This window comes from Bos indicus x Bos taurus, chromosome 22, assembly GCF_003369695.1.
Source record: "Bos indicus x Bos taurus breed Angus x Brahman F1 hybrid chromosome 22, Bos_hybrid_MaternalHap_v2.0, whole genome shotgun sequence".
In the NCBI taxonomy this organism is placed as follows: Eukaryota; Metazoa; Chordata; class Mammalia; order Artiodactyla; family Bovidae; genus Bos; species Bos indicus x Bos taurus.
Genome location: NC_040097.1, coordinates 19168979 through 19183747, shown reverse-complemented (window position 1 = coordinate 19183747; position 14769 = coordinate 19168979). Strand labels below are relative to the sequence as shown.

Genomic DNA, 14769 nt, shown 5'->3' with positions numbered 1-14769 from the left:
TACAGTGTTAAGAGGTTCATGGAACTTTCTGAGGTTGGTTAATAAATAGGGCTGTCCTGCAAGACATGGACATACCTAGACTTCACGACAGTATCTGAAATCCAGATATCCTTATCCTCTCCAGGCTTTCCTGAGTATTCCCTCATCAGCAAGTCAGTGTCAGGCAGAGCCAGTCTGAAGACCCTGGTGCTGCTCACTCTGCACGACCGCACACTTCACAGCACGCAGGGAGGCAGGGACGGCAGGGCTCAGCTCCGAAATGGATGATTACCGCCACCATTACTGAGACTTGATAGACAACATAGGTTCTCTTATTATCCCTCCTTGCAGGTGATGACAAGACTCAGTGATGCTAAGCGCTATTGCAAGGTAGTGGCTAGTAAGCGGTGGAGCTCAGATCTGCACGCAGACAGCCCCACCTCCAAGGGCTTTCCCTTCATCTCTTACTGTTCACCTTGGGTAGAAGACCCTGTGGCTCCAGTCAGCACTGCCACCCTCCCCCAGCTCTCCTATATCTTCCAAGTTGTGTCTTAAGCCTCTTCTCCTGGTCTGCTGGCCTCCCCGGTTCCTCCGTGAGGACGTCCCTCCCCTGCTGGACTTTGTTACCATTACTGTGAATCCCAGCCATTCGGGTACCTGCCTCCCTGGTCACGCTGCAGCCAGGCCACAGGAGATGCCCCAGCTAGGAAACGGGACTGTGACAGACAACCACCCTCTGCGTAGTGTCTGGTGTGGGAAAACCTAGCAAGCCCTCAGTAAGTAACCAACCCTGTTCTACAGCATCCTTATGCAGAGGCCCGGATTAATCCTCAGCCTGACCACCACACGACCACAGAGACAAACATTCCCAAACCAGAAACTGTCCTCTGCCTCTTGAAACCACCACAGTGCCAACATGGGCTTAGTTGTGCAGAAGACTTTTGCTGATCTTTCCATATACCCCTGAGGGATGCCTTGGTGTTTTGGCCACTCTGAATCCTTGGCTGAGCAGAAGAGTGGCTGCGAGTTGGCAGTTGCTTAAGCAATAGTACAAAGCAGATGCTGCCTTCAGCACTCAGAGGAAGAGCCAGCAGCAGCCTAGGGGTTGTGGATGAAGCCGTGGTGGCCTCACCGTCCACATGACAGATCCCTGGTGAGGTCAGCAATCCTCTGGCTCCCGAATTCAGCATGTGCCCTCTGCTTAGGTGAATTTATGCATCGCCTCCCCGCACAGGGCTGAGTTCCTGGGAAGGTGTTCTGTGACGGCTTTTAGTCTTTGTTCTAAATCACATTAGATGGCAGTGGATCAGCATTTTTTTCTAACTTTGCATTCCTTCCTGAAGTGAAGTGAAAGTCACTCAGTCATGTCTGAGACTGTTTGCGACCCCATGGACTATACAGTCCATGGAACTCTCCAGGCCAGAATACTGGAGTGGGTAGCCTTTCCCTTCTCCAGGGGATCTTCCCAACCCAGGGATCAAACCCAGGTCTCCCGCATTGCAGGCAGTTTCTTTACCAGCTGAGCCACCAGTGAAGCCCTTCCTGGAACACAGTTTCACAGTTTTTTTTCTTTTTAAATTTCCCTCTAGGTATTTAATTCTTGGGTTGGCTGCCTCTCCACACCATTGTATATTATCACTTCCTGTCCCCACTCCCACCCCGGGATGGAATTTAGTGGGGTGTGTTGTTTGTAAAACCTGCAAGCATCGCCCCTGACTGTTAGCAAGCCATAGTGGAGCGGGCCTCCACACCCTGTTGTGTCAGCAGAGATCTTCTGTAATTCATCAAACCCTCCTCTGTGCACACCATTATTTTGTAGATAATTGGCTGCCTCTCATTTACTCAGAACAGAGCCCTGCAATTGCAAAGCAACTGAGTCAGCCCAATACGGCATGATTAGTAGCTACAGATGCACTGTCAAAGCAAAATCTGGACACTAGAATTTTTGAAAAATCACCATAATTTCAGCCACTGGACCACACATATCATATCATATACTCATGGACAGTCGAGGTGGACAAGAAAGGACAGGTTTACTTACTGAGTACATGTTCTGACCACTCAATTGTACCTTTTGAAATCGACCCCATCCACTTAGAAAAAATCTCAGCCTCCTCCACGAGGGTGTCCTCTCAGCTCTCCAGCCTCCCATGAAAAAGACCCAAGGAGCAGGTCAGACTACTCCTATTTCCTTGTGGAGGAGGAAGAGTAACTTCAGCTCCTTGGCCAATTCAGTGCTAAACCTACGAGGTAAGGCCCATGTTGGGGCATCATCAATACCAGCAAAAGTCGTTGCCATCACTCTTTCAGCCCATCCCCAAATTGATACTTGAAGAGAGTAAGAGATGCCGCCTTGCCCTACTGATACTTTAGTATGATGTTCTAAATCTCTTTAGATAAAGGATCCATCACCTTAAGTAAAGCAAGAAAAGATAGTTTAGTTTGCTTTTTCTTTCTCTGCTGTGCATCTTTCTACTGAATTATGCTGACTCTCCCTTCCTTCTGTGTAGAGTATGTTTACAGAACCAGATTTCAGTAGCAAGGATTTTAAAATTCAGTTATTTGGATTAGCTAAATATAAATCAAGTCCCTATGGTCTAAACTGGGAGTAATAAACCATAGAATCATAGAGACTTTAGAAATAGTAAAATCTACTATCCCATTAAAGAACACTGAGCACCAGAAATTGATGCTTTCAAACTGTGGTGCTAGAGAAGACTCTTGAGTCCCTTGGACTGCAAAGAGATCAAACCAGTAAGTCCTAAAGGAAATCAGTCCTGAATATTCACTGGAAGGACTGATGCTGAAGCTGAAGATCCAATACTTCCGCCACCTGATGCACAGAGCTGACTCAACATAAAAGATCCTGATGCCAGGACAGAGTGAGAGTAAGAGGAGAAGGGGGAAACAGAGGATGAGATGGTTGGATGGCACCACTGATTCAATGGACATGAGTTTGAGCAAGTTCCAGGAGATGGTGAAGGACAGGGAAGCCTGGCGTGCTGCAGTCCATTGGGTCACAAAGAGCTGGACATGACTGAGTGACCGAGCAACAACATCCCATTAAATAATTTTATCATAACTCCAAGGAAAAACCATTTAGTTATACTTTAACCCTCCCTTTTAGAAACAGTTTTTGAAATAAGTCCACCTCATAGTTCCAAAATGGGTTTTTAGTTCAGTTTCATTATTTTTAAAATGTTTTACCAAGATCTAGCTTTCTATAAAATATACCCAATAGTTCAGGCAGAAGCTTTCCAGGCCTCTAAGGGCTAAAGAATCTACAGAACTGTTCATCTGAGGTTTAATTTAACTGTTCATAGAAATGACTCCTGTCCATAGTCAATTTTAACCCTTCTGAATCTTGGAACTACACGATCCATCAGCACAGAGTTCTTTTCAGAACACTGCAGTCCAAATGCCAAAAGGAACTTTTTCAAGTTTCAAGCTTTACTTGTATCTTGTGAGATGATAAAGTCTATCATCACCATCATCCTTATCCTCATCTCATTTCCAGAAATGGATGATTTATCACATGTCAATCTGCATAGTCCCATAAGGCCAAAACCTTCTACAAATATCTACCCACTCCCAAGACTCTTCTTTGTCTACTTGCTTCTCTCTTTCCTACTTTTCGCATTTTGTCTTTGTCTCTGCTGTAAAGGAAGGTGGGGGAGCACAGAAGACCCTCCAAGAGGTCATGTGGGGTTAATATGAAGAAAAGCTATGAAAATTCACCTGAATCATCTTTGACTCATCATTTAATAATAGCTAATATTTACACAATTCACTCCATCCTATGCCTAAAATGTGCCTCAGCCACCTCTTCTATAGGAAGTGCTCCATTATTCTGACATTCCACCGGCACTAACTAAGTTATCATGTGGGCTCGCAAAATCATGTAGGCTCACAACCAATTAATTCAGGATATGCTAGCAAAAGCAGCTCTAAATTGTGCTCCTTCTGGATTTATTTCTTCTCTGAGGATCCAAAAGACACTGCAGTATGTTCTACTATCTCCAGTTTATAATGAGTGGTGAGCCATGAAAACTGCGAGGACCCATCGGCTATGCCAATGCGTAGATGTGTTATGTTGCCTCTGATTTCTATTACACTTTAGAGATAATAAATTATGGAAATGTTTGAGTGGTAAGAAATTAGTTCAAGAAGTAATTAAAGAATAAGACCTGTAGGGCAGGCTGTTTTGAGAATACCAGGAAAGAAGTGTGACTTCCATTTCTATTACTAAACAGACCAGACCCAGACACTGAATTAATGGGATTCTGATGTGCTAGTCCCATTCAATTCCTGGAAGAAGCAAAGAAAAAACCACCTCTGGAAGAAAATAATACCATCCAAAATCTTAAATTATTTCTATAAATATTTTCAAATGAAATGTCCAGTACCAGTATACATACGCACACACAACTTATGAGGAGGCAATTTAATATAAACAAGGTTAGAATCACCAGGCAGCCATTAAAATAAATCTGTTTACTTTCTTTTGGAATGAAAAGGACTAGATTATGCCCCCCTCAAAAAAAAATTCACAGAAAGCTAGAATCTATTAAAAATACAGAGATGATGTGAAAAAGAACCAAATAGAAATTCTGTAACTGAAAAATACAGTAACTCGGTGAATGAATTTAGCAGCCTGAGTTTGGCAGGCAAGAAGAGATTTAGTGAACTTACAGATGAGCCATGAAAATACCGCATCTGGTCCCATCATTTCATCTCAAATAGGGGAAAAAGTGGAAAAACGGTGACAGATTTCATTTTCTTGGACTCTAAAATCACTGCAAATGATGACTGCGGCCATGAAATTAAAAGATGCTTCCTCCTTAGAAGAAAAGCTATGACAAACCTAAACAGCATATTAAAAAGCAGAGACATCACTTTGCCAACAAAGGTCCATATAGTCAAAACTATGGTTTTTCCAGTAGTCATGTATGGGTGTAAGAGTTGGACCATAAAGAAGGCCAAGCATCAAAGAATTGATGCTTTCTTCTACCTGTGGTGTTGGAGAAGACTGTTGAGAGTCACTTGAACAGCAAGGAGACCAAACCATGTAATCCTAAAGGAAATCAACCCTGAATATTCATTGGAAGGTGCTGAAGCTCCAATATTTGGCCACCTGATGTGAAGAGCTGACTTGTTGGAAAAGGCCTTGATGCTGGGAAAGATTGAGGGTAGGAGGAGAAGGGGATGACAGAGGATGAGATAGTTGGATGGCATCAGCAACTCAGTGATCATGAGTTTGGGCAAGCTTCAGGAGATGGTGAAGGACAGAGAAGCCTGGAATGCTGCAGCCCATGGGGTTGCACAGAGTCAGACACAACTTAGCAACTGGACAACAACAAAATGAAAACATCCCTAAAGAACCATGAAGAGATGAAAGGAGAGTGGCAAAAATATGAGAGGTCAGAAGTATAGAATATACTGAGAAAGTCTAATGGATATGCACAATTCCAAAATAGAATTCTAGTGGAAGGTATACTTAAATAGATAGTAGCTGAGAATTTTTCAAGTCACCAATCCAAAAATTCAAGAACACTCCAAACCCAGAGTGGGGGTGTAGAATGCACACCTAGGCACATCATGATACAACTGCAGAAAATCAAAGAGTAGTTTGTTAGATTTAATAGTAAGAAGGAAAAAAAAAAAAAAGCTTACTTTCCAAGGAGCAATAATTAGACAAAGGCAACAGCTTTTGTCTAGTGGTAAAGAACCTGCCTGCCAATGCAGAAGATGTAAGAGATGGGGGTTTGATCTGTGGGTCAGGAAGATCCCTTGGAGGCAGGCGTGGCAACCCACTCCATATTCCTGCTTGGAAAGTATACTTAAATATATAAGTATGTCCCCTCTGGGTCATCACAGAGCGCCGAGCAGAACTCCCTGTGCTGCACGGCAGCTCCCCACCAGCTGCTTTACACACAGAAGCACATATATGTCAGTGCTACTGCCCCAGTCCGCCCCCCACTCCCCTTCCCCCTGCTGTGTCCATATGTCCGCTCTCTACTTCTGTCTCTATTTTTGCCTTACAAATAGTCATCTGTACCCTTTTTAAAATATTCCGTATGTATGTGTTAATGTACATATCTGTTTTTCTGACTGACTTTTCTCTGATTTTCTGGTCACTACAAATGACCCAGTTTCATTCCTTTTAGTGGCCAAGTACTATTCTATTGTATATATGCACCACATCTTCTTTATCCAGTCCACTGTTGATGGACATTTAGGTTGCTTTCATGTCCTGGCTATTGTAAATAGAGCTGCAACGAACACTGTGGTGCATGTATCTCTTTGAATTATAGTTTCCTCAGAGTATATGCCCAGTAGTGGGGTTGCTGGGTCATATGGTACTTCTACTTTTAGTTTTTTAAGGCACCTCCATAGTGTTCCCCATAGTAGCTGCATCAATTTACATTCCCACTGCCAGTGCAAGAGGGTTCTCTTTTTCCCATGTCTAGAGGGGATAATTTACTTTTTGATTATGACTCTTATGCACTTATTGGGAAAAAAGCTAAAAGCTAAACATCCTCCTGGTTATTGCACACATTAAAAAGGAGAAGAGCATATAATGAATAATCTTAGGCCAATAAACTTGAAGGTTGGATTTAAATTCATATTTCTATTTTACCCAAAGTGACACAAAGTGAAAAATAAAATATGCATAGTTTGATAACTATTACAGAACTCCATAGTCAGAAAAGACCCTAATGCTGGGAAAGACTGAAAGCAAGAGAAGGGGACGACAGAGGATGAGATGGTTGGATGGCATCTCTGACTCAAGGGGCAGGAGTTTGAGCAAGCTCTGGGAGTTGGTGATGGACAGGGAAGCCTGGGTTCTGCAGTCCATGGGGTCGCAAAGAGTCAGACACGACTGAGCGACTGAACTGGAAGAACCCAAACCTGAACTAAAACCCATCTCACAAAGACAGCGTTAGGCCCAGACAACTGTGCTGGTGAATTCTACCACACAATGAAGACAGAAGAATCTGAGTAGGATTTTCAGTGAGAATCTTATGACTGCTGGAACAAATTCTGGCAGAGAAAAGGGAAAAAAAAAAAAAAAAGAAAATCTCTCCCAATTCTCAATTTGTTATATGAGTTGCCTTACACACAAACCTGACAAGAACATAACAGAAAGCAATTGTAGGCTAATTGCATGTGGAAACATGGATGTTAATCTAATGGCTTAGATTAACCTCAGAAACCAAATACCAAACAGATACCTTATGGGTAGATAGACAGGCATACAGATAAACTGCATGTGTGTGTGCACAGTCTATGAAAAGGATGAGACATTATGACCAATGCAACGTGTTTCATATCTTATGCCTTTCACCAGGCTAATAAAGAATAAACGATGCAAGCATCTCAGTAGATGCTGGGAAAGAAAAGACAGAAGCCAACCTCAAACTTAATAAATATAAAAGTTCTAGAAAAACTTGATCTAGGAAGGGATTTATAGTTAAGGATGAAATGTTGAACACTATTCATCTGAGATTACAAATGGATAAAAATATTCGCCATTAGCTCTGCTGTTTCACAGACTACACAAGGTCTCAGCTAGTGCAGTAAAGCAAGAGCCATAAGTAAAAACTTAGAAGGATTAAAAAGGAAAGAATAAAACTGCTGTTGCTCATAGACAAAATGATACATGCAGAACGTTCCAAAGAATGTACTGAGAGATGATTAAAATTAACCAGAAAGCTTAGCCAGGCCTCTGACTATTAAGTTCTGAATTTCTCAGCTACTGTTGTAGCTCAGCCTGCCATGACAAAATGCCGTAGACTGGGTAGCTTAAATGAAAGATAATTATTCCTCACAGTGCTAGAGGCTGGAAGTCTAAGATAAGGGTGCCAATCCATCTGGGTTCTGGCAAGAGCCCTCCTCCTGGTCTGCAGCCGGCCACCTGCTGACTGTGTCCTCATGTGAGGAAGAGAAGTACACAAAGCCCATCATGGGGCCTCTACCTCATCCACACCCCATCACCTCCTAAAGGCCCTGTGTCCTATTACATTGGGAGTTAGAGCTTCAACCTGTGAATTTTGGAAGGACACAATCCATAACAGCCACACAGAAAACGAAAAAGATTAAAGTTGGCTTAGATTAACCTCAGAAACCAAATACCAAAAAATAAGAAAATTTATGGAAGTTTCTAGGTAGAAAACCGTAAAATGTTACTAAGAACCATTACTGAGGAATTAAATAAATGGAGATAAGAGTGACTCAATTTTATAAAGACTCAAGTCTTCTCAGATTTACCTATAAATTCAGTGCTACTCACATCAAAATTCCTGTAATTTTTGTTGGTGGTAATGGGTTTCTTTTTTTTTTTTTCTTTTTTTGTAAAGATTTAAAAGTTAATTCTAAAATGCTTATGGAAATGTAGCCTGAGACTATTAAAAAAAAAAAAAAAAGACAGAAGCACAGGAGGGCTTACTCTAAAGGATACTGACTTGTTATAGGGCTACAAAAGCTAAGACAGCATGATGTTGGAAAAAGGATAGACAGACTGATGAAACAAGACAGAAAGCCCAGAAACAGATCCAGGCATATGTGAATGCTTGATATAAGATAAAACTGACACCCAAGAACTATGGGGAAAGGAAAATCTTTCCAATAAATCATTCTGGAAAAATTGGATATCCATGTAGAAAACCCATGAAACTATATCCCACCTCACACCATTTGCAAAAGTCAATTCCAGGTGAATTATAGTTCAAAGTCTGAAGTGCAGCTTTAGAAGGGAATATAGGAAAATATTGTCATGGTCATGCTATAGGGAAAGACTTTTTAAATATGATACAAAAGCATTATTATAAAAAAGATGGATAAACTAGACTACATTCAAATTAATTTTGTTTATGAAAAATACCATTAAGAGAGAGTAAGAATGAAAAATGCAAGATACAGAGTGGGAGAAGGTGTTTGCCACATTATGAACAATGAAGGGCCAGTATCTACAAGACAGTATTTTTTAAGAAAAAGAAAAAAATGTATAAGCCACTTAGAGAAAGTCAACAGCCCAGTAGAAACTACAAAACCATTTGAATATGCACTTTGTAGAAAATTGGTTTTGGACTGGCCAATTATCTTTAGTCATCAGGGAAACATAGTTTAAACACAATGAAATACCACTGTATACCCACAATAGCCAAAATGTTAAATGACTGACAATATCAAGTGTCTGCAAGAATGTAGAACAGAAACACAAAAGAAGACATACTGCGTGACTGTGTTCAAATCAAGTTCACAAACAGGCAAAACTGAATTATAGTGTTTAGAGATACATTCATTTAGGGAGTAAAATTACAAAGGAAAGCTAAGACTCCATCACCATAAAAATCAGCCCAGTGGTTATCTTTGTGGAGGAGGCAAGAAGGAGCCTGTGATTCAGAAGAGGAGTGTGGGCTGGGAGGGTAGAAGGGCTGGCAGTGTTCTATTCCTTGTCACAGTGGTGGCAAAACACATTTGCTTTATATTAATTCTATAAGCTATATATATATATATATATAAGTATATATAGTATATATATGTGTGTGTGTGTGTGTGTGTATAAACACTTTTCTGCATATGTTATATTTCACAGTTATCGTTAGTCGTTAAGTCATGTCCAACTCTTTGGGACCCCATGGACTACAGCCCACCAGGCTCCTCTGTCCATGGGCTTCTCCAGACAAGGATACTGGAGTGGATTGCCATTCCCTTCTCCAGGGATCTTCCCAACTCAGGGATTGAACCCGAGTCTCCTGCATTGCAGGTGGATTCTTTACCATCTGAGTCACCAGGGAAGCCCATATTTCAACGGTAAAAAAAGGGCTATATATAAATCAGATACATGAAAAATTTTGAGTTAAGGAGAAAAGGCAGGAAGAGATTGACTCTAATGTATGGTCTAACTGCTGGCTGGATATTCAGCTATTCCAGAATAAGTTTAAACAGAAAAGAACAGTTGTCGCATATAATCTTCACAGACACTTTGCTCCTGAAACAGAGCAGGGTTATATGCTCCACCCCGCCCCCCTCAACCCCATATCCTCAGCCTGCCTTTTGTCTGTGATGAAAACTTTAGCCAAAGAATAAGTTTAATCAGAGAAATGAGAAAATACCGAAACAAAGGAAAACAGTCAAACAGGTCAAAACAATAATAGTTTAGTCTGTAAACAGTCAGGAGCCTTTAGTTCCTCCAGTGCTATAGATAAAATTCTGTGAGCTGTCTTACAGATATTGAAACCCCCACCAGGGGGAAGAAGTTAACTACATGATGACCGGACTGTAGCCATGACATAAGCTGCCACAGTTCCAAGAACTGGCCTCAAGGAAATGGAAACAAACTGACCCTGAAACTGAAGATTAACTGTGCTTAAGACAATCGAGATGACACTGATCAGACCACCCATGACCAACGTCAACACGACTGCCAGAGCTAACTGTGCTGTTTCTGCATGTAGCCCCCTCCCTCTGTCTATAAAAGCTGTTGTCCACTGCTCGTCATTGAGGGTTGCAGGGGGCGGGGAGTCAGCCTTTGGATAGGAGCCCGCCCCCAGGTTGCCAGCCTCCAAAATAAAGCAAACTTTCCTTTCCACCAGCCTGGCCTCTTTATTGGCTTTTGAGCAGCGAGCAGCCAGACCCTACATTCAGTTACATTACTGCATCTGAGTCCATTCTCCTCTCGGCCACCCTCCCAGACTTGAAGGGACCACACTGGCCTAGAAGATCATCATTTCAGGAGCTGAGCAGGAAAAACCAGCACTGACGCTGCTTCATTTTTCATGATCCTTGATGATACCACTTATGGCGATCTCATTATGGGCAAGTTATACGAAGCACTTCACGGGTTTTATCTCAGTGAAATCCCACAGCCATCGTCTAGTATCGTCCCAGTGTTCAGATGTAGAAACTGAAGCTTAAGATTGCTCTGGGACTTTTCCCAGGACTCCCAGATTATACATGGAGAGTTAGGGCCACCCAGACTGTCTGACCCTGGAGCCCACACTTACCTTTACACTAAAATTGGTGGTTCAGGAAACCACCTGGAACCTACTTTTCCTGGAACTTCAGGAAAAGTACCAGTATTCGGTGATTTCTGTGCTGGGGGCTTTGTGTAGGTTACTTTATCCACTTATCACAACCCCCCTGCTAAAGAGACAGTGCTGCCCTGGTCCCCTTAGGACAACAATTATGGACTGAATATTTGCCTGGAAGGTACAACTGCATTTGATGAAGAGGAGTGGGTCACAGTTACTCAACCCTGGACCATAATGCACAACATGCTATATTCTTGGGATCAGTGAGGACTCCCAAGGGCTCCATTCAAGACCTTCAGTTTCGAGTTTTCTTTAGAGATAGGGGGTTTTCACCAAGGGTCTGCAATTAGCCCTTGGATTTCAAAACATTTATACAAGTGTTGAGAGAGTCAAGCAGAAAATAGGACAGGTGTAGCAGACATGGGACTTGGTAACTGCCAGTCTCATCCAGAAAGCACAGCTGTAGGTGTTGTGTCAACCAGTTAGCCAAGGCAGCTTCTCCGCCATGTGGTGTGTGGACTCAGGGGTGATATGGACTAGACTTCAGGCTTCTGGCAGTCATCTTGCTCCTCATTTGGAAAAGCAATGCAGGAGAAGCCTCCAGAGGAAAGGGAGACAAAAGATAAACCGAGGAGAGGAATTCTCACAGCAACTGAGAATGCATGTGACTGTATTCTGAGCAAGTCGGCAGTGCAGTGTCAACCCTACCTGGGGTCAAATCCATTTCCCTCCCTTATCCCATTGTGATGTAGTTGACTTGGTGTCAATCCTGTCTCACCTCCCATGCCCACAGACAATTACATGCCCTCCGAGAGCCACCCCCATGGTGTAGGATTAGCCAATCAATTTTAATGCATCTTTAAGAGATTTTTCCAAGTGTGCAAGTCAGTGCATAAGATGATAGATCACGTAATAATTAAAGCATTAAAAGAGCCCAATTGAGGATTCTCTTTCCGCCAGCAGATATCTTTAGGTCAAGAAGGGCTATAAAAACCGGCAGATCATTTTCATTCCTTTAAGACAGGCAAAAAAATGACTTAGAATGTAATTAGATGTTCTTAGCAAATTTCCTCTGCTAGTGCTCCATACCATATTCCAGTGAGGCTCCAAAAAAAGTAGTACAGAACTGTGGACATTCTGAGCTGCAAGCTGATGGGGTGGTATTGTTTTGGAGAAATGAAAGCCCATGATATTGCAAGAGTCATTTTTTTAATTAGAAATGATAAGCCAGAGTCACGGAGAGCTATGGGAAAGGGGAGCATTCTACCAGGCAGAATGCCAGTCTGGGCCGCTCAGGGCTCCTCTCAGAACTCTGCCCCCTCTCTTATCTCTCTGTGACTCCTGCAAATTCCAGAGTTATCAATTTGAACAAGGAATATGTGCAATGAAGTGCATCAGCATTTATCTGTGACACCCCTATCAAGAACTTGCTTTATTACTCTCTTTTTAAGGGTCTCTTATCTATTGGGGCAGTTCATTGGGTTTTTTTTTTTTCCTTTAAGTTTGAAGATATTGTTTGTGGTTAATTTTTATTTCTTTAATCTTTCAAAAGAATAATACTTAATGGAAATGAAAAGTAGTGTAAGAGTTTAACAGAAAATTATTTTCAGTAAAGCCTAAGAACTTCTCTCATTATGGATGAGGTTTCATGATACTGCAGTTAAAAATATACCTTCTTTATACAGACTATTTTAACTGTTGACTGTGACTCTTAAAATGCACATCTATACCCTCAATCAGGGTTCCCATGGTGGCTCAGCGATAAAGAATCCACCTGCCAATGTAGCCTGAGCCAGGAAGATCCCCTGGAGAAGGAAATGGCAACTCACTCCAGTATTCTTGCCTGGGAAATCCCATGGACAGCGGAGCTTGGTGGATGGTAGTCCATGGGGACACAAAAGAATCAGACATGACTTAGCAACTAAAATTACAGCAACATACCCTCAAACTCACCCAAGGTCATAAAAAAAGAACGAACATATTAAAATAGTAAATCTGTTAAGATTGCAATCCTTTTAATGGGCCATCAGGTCACGTTCCTTCCCCATACTTTGTAAAGCCAGCCAGCCAGGCCTAATCACAGTGGGTCGTATAGGCCATAGCCAGTGACTTAGGATAAAATCCAGCCTCATGGGCCCAACTCTCCCCCATACTCTTGCTTCCAGCTTTCCTGCTTCCTTGCTCCTACGAGGTTCTATCACAGAAGCTCCCACCTCAGGGCCCTGGCATTTTTTGGCCCCCATGCCTGGAATTCTTTTCTTTCCTTCTTCCATTCAGTATTCAACTCAAACATCCACCCACTCAGAAAGGCCTTCCTCAAGTGCCCAATCTCAAGCAGAGCCCCATTTCCTCTTTAAACTTGCCTCATTTTTCTTCACAGTGCTCAGCGTCACCTGTCATCATATTATAGACTCATTGGTTTGTCTGTATCTTCCACTAGCAAGCAAGTGTCTGAGGACAGGGCCATTGTCTTTGGCACTTAGAACAGCCCCTAGCGTCTCATGGGTGCTCAGAAACACTGAGTGAATGCATGAGCGACTATAGTTCTGTAGCGTCTAGACCTTTCTCTGGACCAGGTACTATGCTAAGTGCGTCACCTGTATGATCTTCAGTCCTTAGAACAATTCTGTGACATAGATGCTGTTTTCCTGTTTTGTAGATGATGGAAGTGAGGCCCAGATAGGCAATTTGATAAAGATAACACATCTAATAAGTCAGAGGCCCAACTTGAGTTAGCACAGCTGCTTAAATACTAAATCAACTCTGTAGACATTCCCAGGGCTCCCCTTGCCCCCTGACCAGCTTCCCTGTGTTTCCAGAGCCTGGGCCCTGGGCTGCTGTCTCAGAGCCATGCTGACCAACAGGATGAGAATGTGAGCTACACATGTCCTTTGACATTTTCCAAAAGCCAGATTAAGGACTGCTGCTGCTGCTGCTGCTGCTAAGTTGCTTCAGTCGTGTCCAACTCTGTGCGACCCCATAGACGGCAGCCCACCAGGCTCCCCCGTCCCTGGGATTCTCCAGGGAAGAACACTGGAGTGGGTTGCCATTTCCTTCTCCAGTGCATGCACACATGCTAAGTCGCTTCAGTCATGTCCAATTCTGTGCGACCCTATGGACAGCAGCCCACCAGGCTCCTCCATCCACAGGATTCTCCAGGCAAGAATACTGGAGTGGGGTGCCATTTCCTTCTCCGAAATTAAGGACAAATTAGTGTTAATACATTTACCCCATATATCCAAATATTCTCATTTCACTATCTTAATAATATAAAAAATCATAATATAAAAATTACATAAGCATAAAAAAAATGTGGTGTTTTATGTTCTTTGTTTAGAGTCAGTCTCTGAAGGCCAGTAGATATCTGTTTCCCCAGCCTCCATTCAGACAAGCCACGTCTGTCAGGGCTTGCTACCCACGTGTGCCTGCTGGCTGCCACCACGTTGGACACTGCAGTGTTGAGAAGGGGCTGATCTCTGCAGTTAGGCGGGTCTGGGTCCAGTCCCACTTACTGTGTGACCTCGTTCCAGCTGTAAACTGGGGCTCTGATATCCACCCCACGGGACTTATGGGAAGATTAAAGGAGTTTTCCACACGTAGGCCTGCATACCCCTGAGCACAGCAGCTGGCCAACTGACACCCTGGATGGATGGGTTTCCCTCCCACCTAGGAAAGAGCAGCCTTGGGGCCCCTCACCTCACTCCAGTTGAGCCTCCTGAGCCTCTGTCCCCACTGTCTGCCAGGGTGGGGAGGT

General features: G+C 42.9%; 1 protein-coding gene across 8 annotated transcripts in view; it reads left to right on the top strand.

Annotated features, from left to right (window-relative positions):
- FHIT (fragile histidine triad) overlaps positions 1-14769 on the top strand; it is a 1526080-nt gene that overhangs the window by 1503102 nt on the left and 8209 nt on the right. The window contains exon 9 of one of the 8 annotated variants that reach the window (XM_027523192.1): positions 10213-10237. The exons of the other annotated variants lie outside the window; for them this stretch is intronic. The gene's annotated coding sequence lies outside the window, so the exon portion shown is untranslated. Of the gene's footprint in view, positions 1-10212; positions 10238-14769 lie in introns of those variants that run through there. 8 annotated transcript variants of the gene reach the window in all.